Source organism: Neovison vison, chromosome 11 (genome assembly GCF_020171115.1).
Source record: "Neovison vison isolate M4711 chromosome 11, ASM_NN_V1, whole genome shotgun sequence".
NCBI lineage: Eukaryota > Metazoa > Chordata > Mammalia > Carnivora > Mustelidae > Neogale > Neogale vison.
This window is the reverse complement of record NC_058101.1, coordinates 69702291-69726272: the sequence shown is the minus strand read 5'-3', so window position 1 is coordinate 69726272 and position 23982 is coordinate 69702291. Positions and strand designations below refer to the sequence as shown.

The following is a 23982-nucleotide window of genomic DNA, read 5'->3' as shown; positions in this document are numbered from 1 at the left end:
TTATTCTTCAGCTTAAGAACTTTCAAAGGCCTCCTAGTTCACAGGATAATGAAAACACTGGAGGCCTGTAAATGCTTGTCACTGGCCTCTCCATCCTCTTCAGGAGGAGGTACCTGCTCCTCTTACTGCTCTTGGTTGTGTCCTTTTCAGGACTAACTCTGCTTCCAACCATCCCACCATCTTTGCATAGATTGTGCCCCTTGCTGGGACACTACACCCACATGCTCCTAGTTCATCTCTCTTTCAGATCTCTAACCATTCTGTTCTTTTTCAGAGAACATTTCTCCAGCCACTCCACTCTACTCCAACAAGAAGAGATCTCCTCTAATGGAGATCTAATGTTTTATGCTCTAATCATTCCATACTCCTCTAGCTCACAGAACTTAGGAAAGTAGCAACTTTAAACTGTGCAATTATTTAATGAATGGTTGTCTCTCTTACCAGACAGCAAGCTTCAAGAGGGAGGGACCCACGTCAGTTTAAGCTCAGCAGCCTGCCACAAAGTAAGATAGATACTCAGTAACTACTTGAAGAAAAATAAATGCATGTATAAATTATTCACAAAGCAAAGGAAACATTTTATAAAAGAAGAGTAAGAGTAAGAACAGAATATATCAAAATACTTGAGTAAAAGTGAAACATATATTTAGAATCTAGAAATTTAAATAATCAACTATAATTGTGAAATGGATAATTGGATGAAAAGAAGCTTGATAAATTCAGATCTTTTAATTTTGTTCAAAGGTCATTTATCTGTTCACCTCCTGCATTATGGGTTTGTGGAAAACCTTACCTTTTTTCTTTTTTTTCCTGTATGTTAAGATCTATAAACCATAATGGTAAGTATAAGGATTTTTTTACATTAGTGCTAAGAAAGAGATTCAGAGGCCACTAATTAATGCACTTAGAAAGCAAATGAAACACATGGCAGAAACAGAGACTCGAGAAATAAGTGAATCAGAAAATCATTTCAGTGCATGGTGCCTAAAATTATAGGTCTAAAAAGTGATTGTGCCATTCACCCTTTTATCTTTGGAGGGCAATGTTCAAAATGTATTGCAAATATACCCTCAGTCTTACAATTTTAATGGGTTCAATTTCAGTTGCATGAATACATACACAAGACAAATGTTCTCCCTTCTCTGCAACAATCATAAAGTTTTTCTTAAAAGACAGTCTGCTTTCAAATCAGTGTAGGACAAATTTGTGCATCATTCTAGGAGGACTGTACAGTAGCTCTTTGTCTGATCTTTATTTAGCTTAAAGATTTAAAACAATAAGCTTTCAAACATTTATCTTGATTGTTAGCACATAAAAATCAATGTTGCCCTGGATTCTAAAATGTACAAAAATACTTCTAAAAATCAAATAATAAAAATAATGTTGAGTTTTAAAGTTCACGTTGGTTCAACATCCCCCTATGAACATAGTAAGAATTGTTGTTGACTTTTTAAACAAGGAATAAATCCATTTTCTTTCTTTCTCTCTCTCTCTATAGATAGATAGATAGATGTCTCTATATATGTCTCTCTATATATATTTATATAGAGAGAGTTCATAAGCAGAGGTGAGCAGGGGAGATGGGTAGAGGGAGAAAGAGAGAATCTTAAGCAGACTTCATGGACACAGGACTTGATTTTACAACCCTGAGGTCATGACCTGAGCCAAAATCCAAAATCAGATCCTTAACCCGCTGAGCCCTCCAATCACCCCAGGAGTAAATCCATTCTTCTTCACTTACCTCAATTCCCATATTATAATTTTTAAAAGACTAAGAAAAACAGTTTTATTTGAGAAACAAAGTGAGGTGAATCAGAGCAAAATTGTAATAAAAATTTCACCTTGGTCTCATTAGCAAAATACTTAAACAAATGAAATAATGTGTGTATAAGAAGCTGCAAGAATACAACCTGCCTTTGAAAGTTGTGGTGACAACTTGTAAACATCCAAACCTCACATTTGCCTCTTTGAACACATAGAACCAGGGCCAGTGTTGTAGTCATCAGTGCCAGTCAACCAAATATTTCCTTTCCCATGAACACAGTAGGATTGTATTTATTAGGATGACATAGCCATGAACTTGCTCTGACCAATGAAATATTAGAAGTTATGGGTGTAATCTTTGAGTAGATGCTTTGATAGCTAGTGCACAATTTGCAAGGTTTCTTTGCCACTGCCACTGGCTGACTTTGCTGGGAATGGTAGACACTCATTCATCTTGGTTTCCAGTTGTAAAGATTTTGATTAGCACCCTGGCCAATCCACTGTAGACATGTATCTTGAGTGAGAAATATGTTTTTGGTCTTCTAAGTCTTTGGTTCTTTTAACTCTTTTGTTCTTCTAAGTCTTCTAAGTCTTTAAATCTTGAATTTGTTTATTTCTCTACCAAAACATAGCCCATCCTATGTGATCCATACTTGCAAATTCAAGTCATCAAAAATACTTTAAATATTGTATTATGCCGGTGCACCTGGGTAGCTCAGTGGGTTAAGCCTCTGCCTTTGGCTCAGATCACGGTCTCAGGGTCCTGGGATTGAGCCCCACATCCAGCTCTCTGCTCTGATCTCTCTCAGAAGGGAGCTTGCTTCTCCCTCTCTCTCTGCCTGACTCTCTGACTACTTGTGATCTCTCCCTCTCTCTGTCAAATAAATAAATAAATAAATAAAATCTTTAAAAAATTCTTCTTGAGAGATATATCACTCATATGTATGTACATATATATATGTATTTGAAATATATATTTCTCAAATAAATAAATAAATATAAATAAATGGATATATATAAATATATATTTTTTATATAGGCATCACAGAATAAAATAGATCCAAGTATGCAAAGATTATATAATGTCATCAGGTTTTGATTTATTAAAATACCTTACCTTTACATCTTTTTCAAATTTTCTGGTAATGTTTTTAACCTAAGAGAGGAAAACTATATATATTTCTATAATTATCTAATAGCAAGTACATCTGTTGTACTCTTTTTCACAGGTATGGCATAATCTAATTGTTACTGAAAATAATACCATTTTTTCAAAAATACATTGCCTGGGAAGTAAGGGTTCATTCTCTAGTGTCTTTCAGTGTGATGCTCATATTAAAATATCTAAAACAACTTCAATTTTCATGCATTACCAAAAGAAGCACATATCATCATGAGGGATTGTACAAATGACTACACTTATGCACAATTTGTCTAGGAATCCCAAACATTAGAAATGTCATCAGTCAGACGGTGATTCAACAAAAGTTCCCTGAGCAACATGGGGGCTTAAGTGGGTAGGAGAAGAATAAATGAAACAAGATGGGATTGGGAGGGAGACAAACCATAAGTGACTCTTAATCTCACAAAACAAACTGAGGGTTGCTGAGGGGAGGGGGGTTGGGAGAAGGGGGGTGGGGTTATGGACATTGGGGAGGGTATGTGCTTTGGTGACTGCTGTGAAGTGTGTAAACCTGGCGATTCGCAGACCTGTACACCTGGGGATAAAAATATATGTTTATAAAAAATAAAAAATTTTAAAAAACAGTTCCCTGAGCACCTGGAAACACATCTTTTATCTGCTGCTGTTATTCCTTGATAGAGAGAAGCTGAAGGAGAGTTTAGTTCATACACCTACATGGAGAGAGCTAAATCTGATTTTCTTGCTTCCAGATAAATGTCAACAATTGTATGTCATTTAAACAAATACAAATTTCCAAGTAGGTACTCCCTTCACTTCAGGCAATCTACCATTTCTGTACCCATGGCAGATCTCTAGACACTTCTTATGAGGGTCTGTACATAAATGAAAGTAAGCTCTATGACAGGAGAGCAAAAGTGAGCAGTTTCTTTGCCATGGCTACTATTCTTCATTTATTAAGTAGAAGTGCAAGAAAATTAATCAAGCTATAGCAGTTCTCTCATCTGTAATACAGGGTTAATCTCATTAGTTATTTCAATGGATTGTGAGTTTAAAATGAGCCAATCCATACAGACTGCCTGGTGCCTAGTGTTTCCTTAATTGTAATTGTTTTTATGGTAATTATATATATATATGATGTATTATTTAATATAAACAATTTATATAACAGATATCATAATACATATAATTTATATAATATATTATATATAAATATAATACAATGTATAATGTCTGTTATTATCAATAAATTATATGTGTATAGACATTTCCCAAGTTCATCCCTATCATCCTCTTTTTTCCCACCCCATACTCTTTTACCATGGAAATTTTGCTCAGTCTCCAGGCTTCCATTATCAATTCTAAAAAAGAGCCAAAACATACATAATCAACCCCAATTTTCAAGCTGTTATTCCAATTCCCTTTAGAAAATCTTCAACTGGATATTCCATCATTTCTCCAAAGTCTATATATTTATATCACGTGTAATATCCCCAATCCCATGCTGGCCTTCAACTTGGATGAGGATGGTGCTTATTTTAGGACCTGATTTAGAGGGGTCTGCTCCTACCCTTCTCTGACTGCATTCCTCTCCACAGAGCAAAACCTTGCAAGACTAAAAAGTGTCATCACTATACAGAGGATCTGTATACAAACTATACAGAAGGTTGAGGAAGCTTGACCTTCAATGGAATTATGTTCCAATAAACCCATCATAAATTGAAAATACCTTAAGTCAAAAATGCATATAATACACCTAACCTAATGAACATCATAGCTTAACCTAGCCTACTCTAAATATTCTCAGAACACTTACATTAGCCTACAACTGGGCAAAATCATCTATTATGAAGCCTATTTTATAGTAAGGCATTGAATGTGTCATGTAATTTGTTGAACACTGTACTATCAATGAAAACCAGAATGGTTATATGGGTAAAGAATGGTTGTAAGTGTATCAGCAGTCACACTTGTGAGTGCATGGTGACTGGGGATTGTGGTTCACTGTTTCTACCTAGTATCACAAGAGAGTACCCTACTGTATATCACTAGCCCAGGAAAAAATCAAAATTCAAAACTCAAAGTATGATGTTTACTGAAGTTGAATCAGCTTTGCCCCATCATAAAGTTGAAAGTTGAACCATCATTGGTTGGTTCTGTATAGTTATATCATATTGCCCTATTTTTTTCAAAAGCAAGAAAAACTATTGACAGATTAATAGTCCAAAAGTAAGTTTCCCAATTAACTGTATAAGAATTAAACATTCAATACTTGGTTCATGAAAACTAAAGTCTTATATTTAATATTTCTATAAACAATGTTAGCTGATTTGCTAAATCTCTTTTCTGACTAAACTTTGATAATTAGCTCTCCTCCTTCTCTCCATTTTCCACTTCAGAAAACATTTCTGACTTTAACTTCTCAAAATTGGAACTGAACAATTTCTAAGCAGGAAAAGATAAATGACCATTAATTCAACTGATAATTAACCACCTGAAAATCAACAAAAGACTGTGTCATCATCATTTCCTGTTTTTCTACAATTTTAGATTTTATTTTCCTCCTAGTAGAAATTGTTATCTTCTGAAATCAAAAGACGTGGCAGCTGCACGTAGAGTAGCGTGCCCTGGCCTCTCCAGAACTGAAGATGCCTCTTCCTGCACTTCTCAGCATCTGGAAAGCTAGGATCTTCCCTCCTGTCATCAATGAGCTTGACTACATGCAGGCAAAATAGCCAAGGATGGGAAAACTGATGTTGATTTTCTTGGCTTCCTCTGGCGAAGGGGAGGTCACTTAAACTTTTCTAGATTTCACTTACCTCATCTCTCAAATGCATAGCCTTCTCACATCTAAATCTCTGCTCCTATCTAGGTGACCTATCACTTTGTGGAAATTTGAAACAAATGGCAAAGGACACTTTTAACCAACTGAGTCACCCAGGCACCCCTGCAAATGACATTTTTAAGAGTAAAATGTTCAATAGACTTTTCCTCATTTGCATGTGTATAATGATTCATGAGACCACTTGATTTGGGGAAACATGATAAAGAAAGACAAAAACAAAAATAGTAGCTAAACAAGTAAACTCATTTAAAGGATGAAAAGAAACCTTTGTACCATTGATCTATTTTCATAGGATAAGCTCTAATCAAGGAAGCAGATACACATGGCATACCAGGCCTTGGCGCTTTCTAATTATCTTCTATAAAAGCCTATGTTTCAGCTGATAAGTGTACAGTTTCCAAAATACCTCATGTTCTTCCTCACCTACAACTTTACAAATATTTTTTTTTCAGAGTTGCCTCATTTGTCTAGAAAATCCCTATACCTACTTGAAAATGCAGTTCCCCCCTTCAAATAACCTGCCCTCATAATTCCCAGGCAGGATTAACTGGCCACATGTTTGTCTATCCTGCTAGACTGTAAGAATCTCTGTATTTCCAAACCTAACATAGAACTGGGCATACAGATGGGATTTAATGCAATTTAATAAATAATATATAATTACTCTTAGTAAAAATATTTTTTAAACTTCTGCTATTATTTTTTTCTTATAGTTTAGAAATTCCATGGGAATTTCTAAAGGTTAACTTTTTATCTTCCTTGTGATCCTGTTATTATGATCTTAAAATTGTGTTCCTGCCACAAAAAGTAGACAGCCAAGCATTACTTCTATCTCATGTATTGGAAATGAGCTATAGTTTTACCTAACGTGTTTTTCGTTTTGGCCAAGTATTCAGTATGATGTTTAGCCACACCTAATGTCTTGCACAAATCTTGCATTTCCCCTTCAATGTTCTGTTGATGTTAAAAAACAAATTGTGGTCCCTGAAACTGATATTTATAGTGTATACTCTTGTGGTTCATGGTAGTCAATAGTTAACACCTATAAGATACATTTTATAGAAAAAGTTGGAGGTACTTGAAAAAATTACAGTCTAGAGAATATATTATGCCTTTCTTAAGTGATTAATTGTGGAAAAATTATTTTAGTTTGATAAATACTATCATGTTGTTAATATCAATAACCTTCATCAACTGTCTAAAGATAGCTTTTTGTTGAAACCAAATATATTGCTCCAAAGTCCAATTTAAGGTAAAAGTCATGAGCCATTTGCTCAATGCTGAAATTAATCTTTAAAAATACCCAATTCAGGGACGCCTGGGTGGCTCAGTTGGTTAAGCAGCTGCCTTCGGCTCGGGTCATGATCCCAGCGTCCTGGGATCGAGTCCCACATCGGGATCCTTGCTTGGCAGGGAGCCTGCTTCTCCCTCTCCCTTTGCCTGCCATTCTGTCTGCCTGTGCTTGCTCTCTCCCCCTCCCCTTCTCTAATAAATAAATAAATAAAATCTTTAAAAAAAATACCCAATTCAAAAATGGGAAGAGCATCTGAATAGACATTTTTCCAAAAAAAGACATACAGGTGGCAAACAGACACATGAAAAGATGCTCAACATCACTAGCCATCAGAAAAATTTGAATCAAGACCACAATGAGATATTACCTTACACCAGTCAGAATGGCTAAAATAAAAAAGACAAGAAATGAATGTTGGCAAGGATGTGGGGAAAAAGAAGCCATTGTGTACTGTTGGTGGGAATATAAGTTGGTACTGCTACTGTGGAAAACAGTATGGAGGTTCCTCAAAAAATTAAAAATAGCATTAAGGAACCACATAATTGATGAGCACTGAGTGTTATACACAACTGAAGGATTATTGAACACTACATCTGAAACTAATGATGTACTATATGTTGGCTAATTGAATTTAAATTAAAAAAAGAAAAAAAGAAAAGTAAGAAAAAAAGAGAAAAAAAAAACAGAAATAATAAATGATCCCAAAATTTTAGTACTGGGTATTTAACCAAGGAAAATGAAAACACTAATTTAAGTATATGCACCCCTGGAGGAGTCAAGACGGCAGAGAAGTAGCAGGTTGAGACAACATCAGGTAGCAGGAGATGAGCTAGATAACTTATCAAACCATTGCAAACACCTACAAATCCAACAGGAAATCGAAGAGAAGAAGAGTAACAATTCTAGAAACAGAAAATTGACCACTTTCTGAAAGGTAGGACTGGTGGAGAAGTGAATCCAAAGCAACGGGAAGATAGACCGCGGGGGGAGGAGCCGGCTCCCAGCAAGCAGCGGAACAATAGAGCACAAAATCAGGACTTTTAAAAGTCTGCTCCACTGAGGGACATCACTCCAGAGGCTAAAATGGAGTGAAGCCCATGTGGGGTCAGCATGGCCCCTGGCCCCATGGGGTCACAGAAGGATCAGGGGTGTCTGAGTGTTACTCTCAGGTATTATAGCAGGGAAGCTGGTTACAGAGACAGAGCTGAGGAGTGAGCTCTCAGCTCCAGGTTACCTTGAACTGGTCAAAGGGTGCCTGAGCTCAGAGCGCAGTTGGAGGTCAGGGAGATGGGAGTGATTGAGTGCTTTTCTCTGAGGAATGGGGCCCTGAACTCTCGACTCTTCTGGGCCAGAGCTTGGGAGGCCGCCATTTTCATTTCTGTCCTCCGGAACTCTACAGAAAGCGTTCAGGGAACAAAAGTTCTCGAAAGCAAATCCAAGAAGATTACTTAGCCTGGCTCCTGGTAAAGGTGGTGCAATTCCTCCCCAGGCAAGACATTTGAGAATCACGACAACAGGCCCCTCCCCCAGAAGATAAACAAGAAATCCAGCCAAGACCAAATTCACTTACCAAGGAGAACAGCAGAATTCCAGAGGAGGAGAAAGCAAAGCATGGAATTCATGGCTTTCTCCACAAGATTCTTTTGTCTTGCAGTTAATTTAATTTTTTTTTCTTCTGCTAATTTTTTTTAACTTTTACCCTTTCCTCTTTTAACGTTTTTCAACTAGTTTATATTAACGATACCTTTCATTTAAAAAAAATAATTTTTTTGAAACTTCATTATTATATTCATATTTTATCCTTCATTGTATCTAACTTTAGTTTTGTATACACATAGGGGTTTTTCCTCTAAAAAATTTGGGGTACAATTTCTTCTAATAGATCAAAATATGCCCTAAGTCTTACTCCAGGATTGTTCTAGTCTCTGGCCTGAGCAAATTCTCTCCACTTTCTTTTTCTTTATTCTCCCAACAAACTTATTTTACCAACTCCTTTTATATAAATTAGGAAAAAAAATTTTTTCATCTTTATAGGTATATTCCATCCCTTCAGTGTGTTTACACTTATATATGTTTTTCATTCTTTAAAATTTTGGGAGGTAGTTTCTTCTAAAAGACCAAAATATTCCCAAAATTAAGTGAGTGACTCTGTTCTAGTCACGAGTCTAATATATATATATATATATTTTTTTCTTTTTTATATTTTTTCTTTATTTTTTTTCTTTTTTTAATTTTTTTTCTTAAATTCTTTTTATCCCCTTTCTCTCCCCCCCACCATGATTTGGGGTCTCTTCTGATTTGATTAAAGTGCATTTTCCTGGGGTCTTTGCCACCCTTTTAGATTTTATTTGCTCCTTCATATATTCTTATCTGGACAAAATGACAAGGCAGAAAAAGTCACTATAATAAAAATAAAGAACAAGAGGCAGTACCATAGGCTAGGGACCTAATCAATACAGACACTGGTAATGTCAGATCTAGAGTTCAGAATGATGATTCCCAAGGTTCTAGACGGTCTCGAAAAAGGCATGGAAGATATTAGAAAATCCATCTCTGGAGAAAAAAGCCCATTCTGGAGAAATAAAAAAACTAAAATCTAACCAAGTTGAAATTAAAAAAAAAAGCATTAATGAGGTGTAATCAAAAATGGAGATGGAGGCTCTCACTGCTAGGATAAATGAGGCAGAAGAAATAATTAGTGATATAGAAGACCAAATGACAGAGAATAAAGAAGCTGAGCAAAAGAGAGACAAACACTGGACCATGAGAGGAGAATTTGAGAGATAAGTGACACCATAAGATGAAAAACATTAGAATAATTGGGATTCCAGAAGAAGAAGAAAGAGAGAGGGGAGCAGAAGGTATATTAAAGAGAATTATTATAGTGAATTTCCCTAATATGGCAAAGGTAACAAGTATCAAAATTCAGGAGGTAAAGAGAACCCCCCTCAAAATCAACACTCCATTATCTAATAGTAAAATATACAAGTCTTAGCAACAAAGAGAAAATCCTGAAAGCAGCCCGGGAAAAGAAATCTGTAACATACAATGGTAAAATCATTAGATTGGCAGCAGACCTATCCACAGAGACCTGGCAGGCCAGAAAGAACTGGCATGAGATATTCAGAACACTAAACAAGAAAAACATGCAGCCAAGAATACTATACCCAGCTAGGCTATCATTGAAAATAGAAGGAGAGATAAAAAGCTTCCAGGACAAACAAAAACTGAAGAATTTGCAAACATCAAACCAGCTCTATAGGAAATATTGAAAGGGGTCCTCTCAGCAAAGAGAGAGCCTAAAAGTAGTAGATCAGAAAGGAACAGAGACAATATACAGTAACAGTCACCTTACAGGCAATAGAATGGCACAAAATTCATCTCTCTCAATAGTTACCCTGAATGTTAATGGGTTAAATGTCCCATTCAAAAGACACAGGGTATCAGAATGGATAAAAAACAAAACACATCAATATGCTGCCTACAAGAAACTCATTTTAGACCCAAAGACACCTCCAGATTTAAAGTGAGGGAATGGAAAACAATGTACCATGCTTATGGACATCAGAAGAAACCTGGGGTGACAATCCTTATATCAGATCAATTAGATTTTAAGCCAAAGACTATAATAAGAGATAAGGAAGAACACTATATCATACTCAAAAGGTCTGTCCAACAAGAAGATCTAACAATTTTAAATATCTATGCCCCTAAAATGGGAACACCCAACTATATAAACCAATTAATAACAAAATGAAACAAACTCATCGACAAGAATACATTAATAATAGGGGACTTTAACACTCCCCTCACTGAAATGGACAGATCATCCAAGCAAAAGATCAACAAGGAAATAAAGGCCTTAAGTGACACATTGGACAGGATGGACATCACAGATATATTCAGAAATTCCATTCCAAAGCAACAGAATACACATTCTTCTCAGGTGCACATGGAACATTTTCCAGAATAGATCACATCCTGGGTTACAAATCAGGTCTCAACTGGTATCAAAAGATTGAGATCATTCCCTGCATATTTTCAGACCCCAATGCTCTGAAGCTAGAACTCAATCAAAAGAGGAAATTTGGAAAGAACCCAAATACATGAAGACTAAACAGCATCCTTCTAAATAATGAATGGGTCAACCAAGAAATTAAAGAAGAATTGAAAAAATTCATGGAAACAAATGATCATGAAAACTCAATGGTTCAAAATCTGTGGGATGCAGTGAAAGCGGTCCTGAGAGGAAAATATATAGCAATTCAAGCCTTTCTCAAGAAATAAGAAAGGTCTCAAATACACAACCTAACCCTACACCTAAAGGAGCTAAAGAAAGAACAGCAAAGAAAGCCTAAAAACAGCAGGAGAAGAGAAATCATAAAGATCAGAGCAGAAATCAATGATATAGAAACCAAAAAAACAGTAGAACAAATCAACTAAACTAGGAGCTGGTTCTTTGAAAGAATTAATAAGATTGATAAACCCCTGGCCAGACTTATCAAAAAGAAAAGAGAAAGGACCCAAATAAATAAAATCATGAATGAAAGAGGAGAGAACCCAACCAACACCAAAGAAATACAAACAATTATAGGAACATATTACGAGCAACACTACACCAACAAATTTCACAATCTGGAAGAAATGGATGCATTCCTAGAAACACATAAACTACCACAACTGAACCAGGAAGAAATAGAAAACCTGAACAGACCCATAACCAGTAAGCAGATTGAAGCAGTCATCAAAAATTTCCCAACAAATGAAAAGTCCATGGCAAGACGGCTTCCCAGGGGAATTTTACCAAATATTTAAAGAAGAATTAATTCCTATGCTCCTGAAACTGTTCCAAAAAATAGAAATGGAAGGAAAACTTCCAGACTCATTTTATGAGGCTGGCATCACCTTGATTCCCAAACCAGACATGGATCCCATCAAAAAAGAGAATTACAGACCAATATCCTTGATGAACACAGATGTGAAAATTCTCACCAAAATACTAGGCAATAGGATCCAACAGTACATTAAAAGGATTATTCACCATGACCAAGTGGGATTTATTCCAGGGCTGCAAGGTTGGTTCAACATCAGCAAATCTATCAATGTGATACAATACATTAATAAAAGAAAGAACAAGAACCATATGATACTCTCAATAGATGCTGAAAAAGAATTTGACAAAGTACAGCATCCCTTCCTGATCAAAACTCTTCAAAGTGTAGGGATACAGAGCACATACCTCAATATTACCAAAGCCATTTATGAAAAACCCACCGCAAATATCATTCTCAATGGAGAAAAACGGAAAGCTTCTCTGCTAAGGTCAGGAACATGGCAGGGATGTCCATTATCACCACTGCTATTCAACATAATACTAGAAGTCTTAGCCTCAGCAATCAGACAACAAAAAGAAATAAAAGACATTAGAATTGGCAAAGAAGTCAAACTCTCACTCTTTGCAGATGATCTGATTCTTTACGTGGAAAACACAGAAGACTTCACTCCAAAACTGCTAGACCTCATACAGGAATTTAGCAAAGTGTCAGGATATAAAATCAATGCACAGAAATCAGTTGCATTTTTATACACCAACAGCAAAACAGAAGAAAGAGAAATTAAGGAGTCAATCCCATTTACAAGTCCACCCCAAAACATAAGATAGCTAGGAATAAACCTAACCAAAGAGGCAAAGAATCTGTACTTAGAAAACTATAAAGTACTCACAAGAGAATTTGAGGAAGACACAAAGAAATGGAAAAATGTTCCATGCTCCTGGATTGGGAGAACAAATATTGTGAAAAGGTCTATGCTACCTAAAGCAATCTACACATTTAATGCAATCCCTATCGAAATCCCATCCATTTTTTTTCAAAGAAATGGAACAAATAATCCTAAAATTTATATGGACCCAGAAAAGTCCTTGGATAGCCAAAGGAATATTGAAAAAGAAAGCCAAAGGAATATTAAAAAAGAAAGCCAAAGTTGGTGGCATCACAATTCCAAGCTCTATTGCTAAGCTGTCATCATCAAAACAGTATGGTGCTGACACAAAAACAGACACATAGATCAATGGAACAGAATAGAGAGCCCAGAAATAGACCCTCAACTCTCTGGTCAACTAATCTTCTACAAAGCAGGGAATAATGTCCAATGGAAAAAAGACAACCTCTTCAACAAATGGTGTTGGGAAAATTGGACAGCTACATGCAATAAAATGAAACTGGACCATTTTCTTACACCACACACAAAAATAAACTCAAAATGGATGAAGGACCTCAATGTGAGAAAGGAATCCATCAAAATCCTTGAGGAGAACACAGGCAGCAACCTCTTCGACCTCAGCCGCAGCAACATCTTCCTAGGAACATCGCCAAAGGCAAGGGAAGCAAGGGCAAAAATGAACTATTGGGATTTCATCAAGATCAAAAGCTTTTGCACAGCAAAGGAAACAGTTAACAAAATCAAAAGACAACTGACAGAATGGGAGAAGATATTTGCAAACGACATATCAGATAAAGGACTAGTGTTCAAAATCTATAAAGAATTTAGCAAACTCAACACCCAAAGAACAAACAATCCAATCAAGAAATGGGCAGAGGACATGAACAGACATTTCTGCAAAGAAGACATCCAGATGGCCAACAGACACATGAAAAAGTGCTCCATATCACTCGGCATCAGGGAGATACAAATCAAAACCACAATGAGATATCACCTCACACCAGTCAGAATGGCTAAAATCAACAAGTCAGGAAATGACAGATGCTGGCGAGGATGCGGAGAAAGGGGAACCCTCCTACACTGTTGGTGGGAATGCAAGCTGGTGCAACCACTCTGGAAAACAGCATGGAGGTTCCTCAAAATGCTGAAAATAGAACTGCCCTATGACCCAGCAATTGCACTACTGGGTATTTACCCTAAAGATACAAACATAGTGATCCAAAGGGGCACGTGCACCCGAATATTTATAGCAGCAATGTTCACAATAGCCAAACTATGGAAAGAACCTAGATGTCCATCATCAGATGAATGGATGAAGAAGATGTGGTATATATATATACACACAATGGAATACTATGCATCCATCAAAAGAAATGAAATCTTGCCTTTTGCAATGACATGGATGGAACTAGAAGGTATTATATTTAGCAAAATAAGTCAGTTGAAGAAAGACAAGTATCATATGATCTCCCTGATACAAGGAAGTGGAGATGCAACATGGGGTATTTGGGGGATAGGAAAAAAATAAATGAAACAAGATGGCATCAGGAGGGAGACAAACCATAAGTGACTTTTAATCTCACAAAACAAACTGAGGGTTGCTGGAAGGAGAGGGGTCGGGTGAGGGTGATGGGGTTATAGACATTGGGGAGGGTATGTGCTATGGTGAGTGCTATGAAGTGTGTAAACCTGGCAATTCACCGACCTGTACCCCTGGGAATAAAAATACATTATATGTTTATAAAAAAATTTAAAAAATTAATTTAAAAAGCCAAATATATGCACCCCTGTGTTCATTGTTGCATTATTTACAATAGCCAAGATATGGACGCAACCTAAGTGTTCACTGATAAACAAATGGATAAAGAAAATGTGACATATGTAAAAATTTATATATAGATAATGGAATATTATTCAGCCATAATAAAAGATGAGATCTTGACATTTGCAACAACATGGATGCACCTAGAGGGTATTACGGTGAAAAAGACAAATACTATAAGATTTAATTTATATGTTAAATCTGAAAAAATAAAACAAATGAATAAACAAGAAAAAAGCAGAGGCAGACCTATAAATACAGAGAACAAACTATTGTTGTCAGAGGGAAGGAGAGTGGTAGGATGGACAAAATGAGTGCAAGGGAGTGGGAGATACAGGTTTCCATCATGGAATGAATAAACCAGGGGAATAAGAGGCACAGCATGGGGAATATAGTCAATGACATTGTAATAGTGTTGTATAATGACAGATGGTAGCTATTCTTGTGGTGAGCATAGAATAAGGTATAGAGAAGTTGAATCACTATGCTGTACACCTGAAGTTAATGTAACATTGTGTGTCAACTATGCTCAAATTAAAAAAAAAAAAATACCCCATTGGAATTCTGTTATTGTTCCTACATTTGGTTATGCTGAACTCTGGAGAGAGAAAGGAGAGAAAACGAAGTAGTATGTGTCTCCCACACATGCGGCAATCATCTTGGACTTCAGTGTGTGTAACCAGCTCCCAGAACACCTCCGTCTGAGGTCTGAATGGGACTGATCTGAGGGGAGTGCTATAGAAATTTGGCTCTCTCTTAATGTAACTTTCATTTTTCCATCTGAAACTACTCCAACCAATCCCAAATAATTTTCAAGGGGTTTACTAGACATACGTTTCAGGAAATAAGAGATATTATGGTAATCATGCTTAATTAACAGCACAATGGCTGTGATTCATAAATAGCAAGGGAATACTTTCAAATTAAGCAATGTGTACATATTCAAACTGAAAGCTGCTAAGCGCTGGAATATCAGCAGACACAGATTTCCAGAGATGGGAATGGGAAGTGAGAGAAATAGGGCCTAGGTCGGGTGTGAGAGTGGGCAGAGAAGTTTCTTAAAAAGAAGTCAAAGTAGATACTTTTGATGGAGTTTGCATACATATATCTAAGATGCTGCCTGAATGAACAAAAACAGAAGATAAGCCAGTTCTCAGATAGCAGATGTTATACACACACACACACACACACACACGCCTACATATGTGTAGAAAGAGAGAGAGACAGACAGACAGGGAGGGAAGGAAAATGAAAAATATCTTACCACACAGACTCCAGAAATATTTAATAATTACTTCAAAATTTACCTATAATTTTTCAAATCTTCGTTTCAAAATGATGCAATAAAAAACTACAGTAAGCTAGAGTACAGGATGTATAAATTCTTATTTCAAGAAAATTATCATTCCCAATCTTTTTTTTTTAATTTCTGTACCTTAAAAAACAACAAGAAACCCCTCACCTGAACTTTAAGGATTCTGGGAAATGATCATCATGAATGACCTTTATAGGACAAGCACCAAAAAGCACAGCTTTGCTTTCACTGTTAATCATCTACTTAAATCCTTAGGCAAGCGGCTTCCCATACTCCTTCTTTGTAAGCATTATTTTTTTAAATATGGAACACATTCAACACTGACTGCTAAATTGGTTAAATCCACATGGCAAGAAGGGCAGCCAACAATCTGGAGTGTGTTAAAAATGGTAATACATTAAAAATAATTTCTTGCAAACTCAGTGACAGGGCAGAAACTTATAAAAATAATGTTAACATTCTAACTATATTCTAGTAAATGCATCAGGATTTTATGTATGTGAGTATATATACATATTTAAAATCAGATATAATAGGAACTTACATAACCATGAAGCTAAATTCTTGAACTATAATCTTTCAAGCAAACTCCCATTTATCTTGCCTAAATATTTGTAACACTGGGTATCATAAGTCTTTGTGATATCATAAAAAGAAGCCTTGAATGAATATGCCAGTTGCAGAAAATATGACTCATACTAAGTATTGCCTTAAAGAATTGGAAAGATTCATTTGCTGTAAACACCAAGAAGCATATAAATTGCACCTTGGCGAAAAAGCTACTTTGAAATGTTAGCTAATTTCAAGATGAGAAGTATCTTCACATGTCCGTATTGCAGGCATGGGCATGAAGGTTAAGGAAGTCTTTCACCAAATTGTTTTAATAAAATAAACTCTTTATGGAAATATGACTTCTAACTTAGATACTGCAAGAAGATCTTTATAGTTATGAATGGCACTTCTTTTCTTTTTCTTTCTTTCTTTCTTTTTTTTTTTAACCAATGGACACAAAAAGATTCAGTTAAAAAGAAAAAGAAAAAAAAAAAAGAGACAATGCTGAAGTATGAAATTACATGAGCTTGATCCTGGCTCTGTTTGGGCCTCTTTTTCTGTACAGGCATACCTCATTTTATTGTACTTTGCAGATACTGTTTTTTACAAATTGAAGGTTTGTGGCAACTCCGCATCAAGCATTATTGGAAAATGCTATTTTTCCAATAGCATTTGTTCACTTTGTGTCTCCTGTCACATTCTGGTAATTAACCCAATATTTCAAACTTTTTCATTATTACAATACTTTTTTATAGTGATCTGTGATTAGTGGTCTTTGATGTTACTATTGTAATTGTTTTAAGATGCTGCAAACTGCGACCATATGAGACAGCAAAAAATTGGTATCGTGCGTGTTCTGACTGCTCCACTGACTAGCCATTTCTCATCTTTCTCTCCTTCTTTGGGTCTCTCTATTCCCTAAGACACAACAATATTAAAATTCATTCAGTTAGTAACCCTGCAATGGTCTCTAAATGTTCAAGTGAAGGGAGGAGTCACACATCTCTCAGTTTAAATGAACAGCTAGAAAGAATTAAAATTAGTGAGGAAGGCATGTTGAATGCCAGGACTGGCTGAAATCTTGGACTCTTGCACCAGTTAATCAAGTTGTAAATGCACATGAAGTTATTGAAGAAAATTAAAAGCGTTATTTCTGTGAACACATGAAAAATAAGGAAGAGAAATGGGGCGGGAGTGCCTGGGTAGTTCAATTTAGGCTTAGGTCATGATCCCATGGTCCTGGGATCAAGACCCACATCAACGAGGTGCCTGCTTCTTTCTCCCTTTGCTGCTCCCCCTGCTTGTGCTCTCTCTCTCAAATAAAATCTTTAAAAACAAAGCAAAACTAAGCAAAAAGTGAAACAGACTTATTGCTGATGTGGAGAAAGTCTGAATGGTCTGGATAGAAGATCAAACCAGCAACAACATTCCTTAAGCCAAAGCCTAATCCACATCAAGGCCCTAATTCTCTTCAGTTCTATGAAGGCTGAGAGTGGTGGGGAAGCTGCAGAAGAAAAGCTGGAAGCTGACAGAGGATGGGTCATGATGTTTGAGGAAAGAAGCCATCTCCATAATACCAAAATGCAGAATGAAAGAAGCAACAAGGGCTAATGTGGACGCTGCACTAAGTTATCCAAAAGATCCAGCCAAGACAATTCATGAAAATGGCTACCTTAAACAAAAGATTTTCAACGGAGATGAAACAACCTTATACGAGAAGAAGAGGATATCGAAGACTTTCACAGCTTGAGAAGAGAAGTTAATCCCTAACGTCAAAGCTTCAAAGAACAGGCTGACTCTCTCAGGGGCTAATATAGCTAATGACTTTCAGTTAAAGCCAATGCTCATCTACCAATCAAAAAAATCCCAGGGCCCTTCAGAGTTATGCTAAATCTACTCCGTTTGTGCTCTACAAATGAATACTAAAGCCTGGATGACAGTGCATCTCTGTACAACACGGCTTATTGAGTACTGTAAGCCCACAACTGAGACCAACTGCTCAGAAAAAAAGACTACTTTCAAAATATTACTGCTCATTGTCTATATACCTCGCCACCCTAAAGCTCTAATGTAAATGTACAATGAGATGAATGTTTTTTCATGCCTGCTAACACAACATCTATTCTGTAGCCCACAGATCAAGGAGTCATTTCAACTTTCTCAAGTCTTACTATTTAAGAAATACATATCTTATGAGGCTCTAGCTGCCATAAATAGAGATTCCTCTGATATGGGAAAGGTCAATTTAAAAACTTCCAGAAAGGATTCATCATTCCAGATTCCATTAAGAACACTAATGATTCATGGGAAGAAGTCAAAATGTCAACATTATAGAATTTTAGAAGAAGCTATTTCCAGCCCTCAGGGATAACTTTCAGGAGCTCAAGACTTCAATAGAGGAAGTAACTGCAGATGTGGTAGAAATACCAAGAGAATTAGAATTAGAAGTGGAGCTTGAAGATGGGACTGATTTGCTGCAATCTTATATAAAATTTTAACAGTCAATGAGGAGTTGATTCTTATGGATGAACAAAGAAAGTGTTTTCTTGAGATAGACTGTACTCCTGGTAAAGATGCTGCAAAGATTGTTGAAATGACAACAAAAGATGGGTAGAATATTACATAAATTTAGTGCTTCTATATCAACCAAGTTTATGTAATATTCTAAATCTTTTCTTGTCATTTCAGTGATATAGAAGCAGCAGGGTTTGAGAGGACTGACTCCAATTTTGAAAGACATTCTACTGTAAGTGTTATCAAACAACATCAAATACTACAGAAAAATCTACCATGAAAGAAAGAGCCAATAGATGTGCAAACTTCATTTTAAGAAATTGTCATAGCTATCCCAACTTCTAGCAACTCCTACCCTGATCAGTCAGCAGCCACCGGCATTGAGCAAGACCCTCCACTAGCAAAAATATTACAACTTTCTGAAAGCTCAGCTAATAGTTAGCATTTTTTACAAGTTATTTTTAAATTAAGGTTTGTATATTTTTTAGACATAATGCTATTTTACATTTAATAGATTACTGTGTAGTGCATGTATAACTTTTATATGCGCTAGGAAACAAAAAAAATCATTTGACCTGCTTTATTACAATATTTGCTTTATGAGAGTGGTTTGGAACAGAGCCCACAATATCTCCAAGATATGCCTGTACATGGGGGGAAAAGTTACAACTCCCCCTCTCCCTGCCAACTCTCTCTCTCTCTCTCTCTCTCTCTCTGTCACACACACACACACACACACACACACACACACGCACACATCACCCTGAGGAGACGTTCATTTGTTAATCATGGCTTTAAGATAACAGATGTGAACCAGTGCTCTTCCTCCTTTCAGAAACCAGAAAGTTTGGATTATCTCCAGGTTGAGAATACAAGACTTGCTTCAGGCCACTCACACCACCTGCTACATGTTTGCTGTACTTGTCACCCAGATACCTGAGTGTCTGGGGAGGTCATAAAACAGCTGGATGACATTTATTTTGCATACCTACATGGCAATTTAACAACAACAAAAAAGGCATTTCTGACTGAAGCAGAACATGTTTCAAAGTATATTTGAGTGAGGAATGTGACCAGACAAAAGGTTACTGTCTTTGAATATTTATTTGTATTAGGTCAACCAGTCTGTCAATGAGGTCAGTTATAACAGCTGATCAACTCAACGGAAGTCACGGTAGCTGAGCTCAAGTTGAGCTTGACCAGCCAGTTCAATCAAAATACTTGATCAATAGTCTGGAAAATAACACAATTTAAATTACTGCTGCCTCCTTCCCCTTGCCTCAATTTATTCTTTCTCACATTGTCTTGTTGATGTGAGAACAAAATCTTCATTACTCAATCCAGACCAGGGAGTCTCAAAGTTTCTTATTTGATTCTCCCTGTAAAGTTGCCTGGGAGGGCCTGGTGAGCAGGAGACTGACCAGATTGAATAAAATCCCACACCATTCCCCAGCTCCAATACTCCATTTTTTTTTGAATCTGTTTTATATCTTGTGCTTCTATTAAAGGTCTTTGGTTAAAGGGGTCTTTGGGGGTAGGGGGAGCTGACTGGAAGAGATAGGCTTTGGATTTCTGATCAAATCATTAGTACATTTTAGATAACTTTTATAAATACTAATATAATATATAGAAGGAAAAAAATCACTAAGCTTTTAATGAAATGAGCGATTCCAGAAAGCATTCGTTATGAAAATAAAATGTCTGTTCTGGATACTGGATCCACTTCCATCCCCTTCCTATGTTCTGCTCCTTGTCAGAATTGCTAAACATGGTAGCAAGAGTCTGAACTTCTCAACTTCTCAACTTCCTTACTCTGATGTTCTGTATGCAATTTAGTTTCTCATCCTGAGATCTGGAGAATGCAAGGGAGACAATGACACTTAGAAGTGCAGATGGGCTCTAGCAGATGTGGGTGTCAGTGGCAGTTGGATCCCATGTTTTTCACTTGCTTGGTGGTTGGAGGGAGGCTGTGACTTGGCAGCAATGCAGCTGAGGTAGCAGCAGTTGCTGATCTCTGGAGCCTGGAGTTCCATAAAAGCTTTGATACCAAAAGTCCTGTGGTGGCTTCCTGACTTCTACTCCTCCAAATTGTTAAAGATTTTTGTAAACAATTAATCTTTATATTAAACCCATTTTTGCCTGAAGTACCTAGCACTGTTTCTGTTGAAGTACCTAGCATTGTTTTCTGTTCTGTTGCACTGAACCCTAACTGATACAATGCCACTATTTAGGAAAAATAATGTGTACTCTGTAAGCATTTCTGATGATATTGCAATTTTGTTTACAGAATGTAACCCTGATGCTGATACCTCTATTCTCTTGGTTTTCTCCTGTATCATCTCATTTTATCTTGTTCCAAACACAGATCTAAGCATTGTTTTAAATTCAAAAACTTCCTGCAATCATGGCCTCCCCTACCGTTTTCCTTCTTTGTTCTCCCTTGTCTTTATCAGGCTTCCTCATTCCTCTAATACACAAACATCTTCCAAGAATGTCAGTTTCCTCTCTTCTTTACCATATGAAATCATTCACTGTCCCAGCCTCTACCCCCAACTTGAATAAGCAATTTCATTCTAATAATCTATATGAAACAAAAGGAAATCTTTAGAACTTTGAAGGTTTTCTTGTAGCAATGTGTAGAGCAGGTTTTCTCAACAGCCCATTATTGATATTTTAGGCTGGTTAGTCTTTGGTTGTGGGAAGTGTTCTACATGTTAAAATATGCGTAGCCCCAGAAATGGCCTCTATCCACCAGATGCCAGGGACACCCCCATACAAATTGTAGCAATTCAAAACCTCCTCAGATTTTGCTAACTCTCTATGGAGAAAGAAAGCAGAATCATCCTCAGGTGAAAAACCACTGTTACAGAGGACGTTTAGCATAATTTTTAAACAAACAGCAAAAAAATCTGCATTTTTCTTCTTTGTTATCTCTCTTGATAAGTTACTTTTTTAAAGATTTTATTTATTTGAGAGAGAGAGATAGTGCAAGGGAGAGAGAAAGAGAGCACAAGCAGAGGGAGAGAGCAAGAAGCAGGCTCTTTGATGAACAGGGAGCCCTATGTGAGGCTCAATTCCAGGACTCTCGGGTTATGACCTGAGCTGAAGGCAGATGCTTAACTGATTGAGCCACCAGATACACCAACAGTTCTTGATAATATAGTTTATTCTTAATCTCAGAAAACATTTTAAAAAGTCAATATTGATATCTTTGTTGAAAAGAGATAAAATGTGAGCTGAATTTTAATAGTTAGATTGAGCTGAAATGTCTCAGTCACCCATACCTGATTCTGTCTATAACTGGCTTTATGCAACACCTGGCTGAGCCCTGTTTAAAATTTTAATCAGTGATTTGGATAAAAACATAAATTGTACCTCCTTACATTTACAGGTAATGCCAAGTTACTTGAAACAGAAAATGTATTAGTTGACCGAGTCATATTTTTCCCCAAAGATTTTAAAAGAGATCATGGTGGGTGACCTAACAATTAATATTCTGGTCTGTGGTTTAGTTCTAATATTCAATAGTATATGCATGAGTATGGAAGCAATTTACACAGAAAAATGTATAGATGCTAATTCTTCACATTTTTAATAAGCCAATATTTGAGGCAGCTGCTGACATTAATGCAGTATTGGGCTATATTAGTAAATATGTACTCTCTAAATCATGGGCTAATAGTCCCATTAGATTCTCCCCAACTCTACCTGAGTATTTGATTTATTTCAGTGGGGCAGGTTTTAGAGGAGTTCAGAAAATTTAGAGTTTGTGATCAAGGAGAATGATTAAGAGTGAGAAGGCTACAGAGGTTATAATATATTTAATATGTTGGTTTAGAAACTTATCTTGTCTCAGGGAGGAGTTGCCATGAAAAAACCAAACGGAAAGCCATAAAATGTTTTAATTTATGTTTTTTCTTTAAATTAATTATCTAAAGATAAAAAGAAAAAAGAATTAAGAAAATAAGCAAGAGAAGGTATTGTGAGGCGGGGGGGAGTCCTTGACCCTGTCCACTTTTTTGCTCCAGATATGTTGGGGAAACCAAAAATAGAGGAGATCTGTGCCCAGCAACTTATCTGGAGTCCTTGGGGACAACAGGCACCTGGGGACATCCATACCACATTGGCACATGCATCATCATTATGTGGAGGAAATCCTGAGGAATATCAGGAATGTGATTGTCCACAGTCGTCTCAACCCAAAAGCTTCCTGCAGCAGAAAATGTTGTGGAAGAAAAGCTAAATATTTCTGTGCACCATGAATTATGTAGATCTTAGAAGGGCAGAAAAGAATGAAAGAGGGGTCGGAGGGAGATAGAGAGACAGGGAGGATGCTAATAAATCTAAAAGGGCAAAACCCCTTTGAGGTACCCACTACAAGATTACACCATCTTTTGTCCTGAATATCTTAGGGAGAGATGGAAGTGAAGACCCTGAAAAATGAAAATTAGACCAAAAAAACCCTCATGAGATTCCTTTCATTGGATCATGACAACTGATACTGCAACAGAAAATGACATTGACTAATTGGGTCCTTACTTGGCAGAAAAATAATCAGGAGATAAGGTAATAAAGATTATGACCTAGGGCCAGATGATTTTGTACATAGGTCAAAGGCTAAATGAGAAACAAGTCCTCATGTTGCCCACCTTTATTCCAAAAAAGGACAGAAGCCCCCCAGGACTGAAGTGTCACCTAGAGTGGAGAATAAGGGGTGATTTTGAATTTATGGGGAACTAACAATGATAATGTTTGCTACCATGAGGCAGAACTGGGGTTTAAAATAGCCAGGTATAAAAAGTCACATTTCTGTACCCCTAAGTTTTGTGACCCGTCAAAGTTAGAGCCTCCCCTTTAAAGAAACGAGAGCTCTACCCTTGATTTTCAGCTGATCCTTTGCACTTATATCCATTCAGTAGCTGAAAGCAGATTCTGGGTAAACCTGGGTCTCAGTTGATTTCAACCTTTTCTACAATATACCCAAGTATATTCTTAAATTTTAAAGTAATTTATA

The 23982-nt window shown here is 36.6% G+C and overlaps 1 protein-coding gene across 5 annotated transcripts in view; it reads right to left on the bottom strand.

Moving 5' to 3' along the window:
* INPP4B (inositol polyphosphate-4-phosphatase type II B) overlaps nt 1-23982 on the bottom strand; it is an 830572-nt gene that overhangs the window by 496238 nt on the left and 310352 nt on the right. For all 5 annotated transcript variants that reach the window (XM_044268013.1, XM_044268017.1, XM_044268010.1 and 2 more), the window contains exon 3: nt 442-493. The gene's annotated coding sequence lies outside the window, so the exon portion shown is untranslated. The remainder of the gene's footprint in view (nt 1-441; nt 494-23982) is intronic.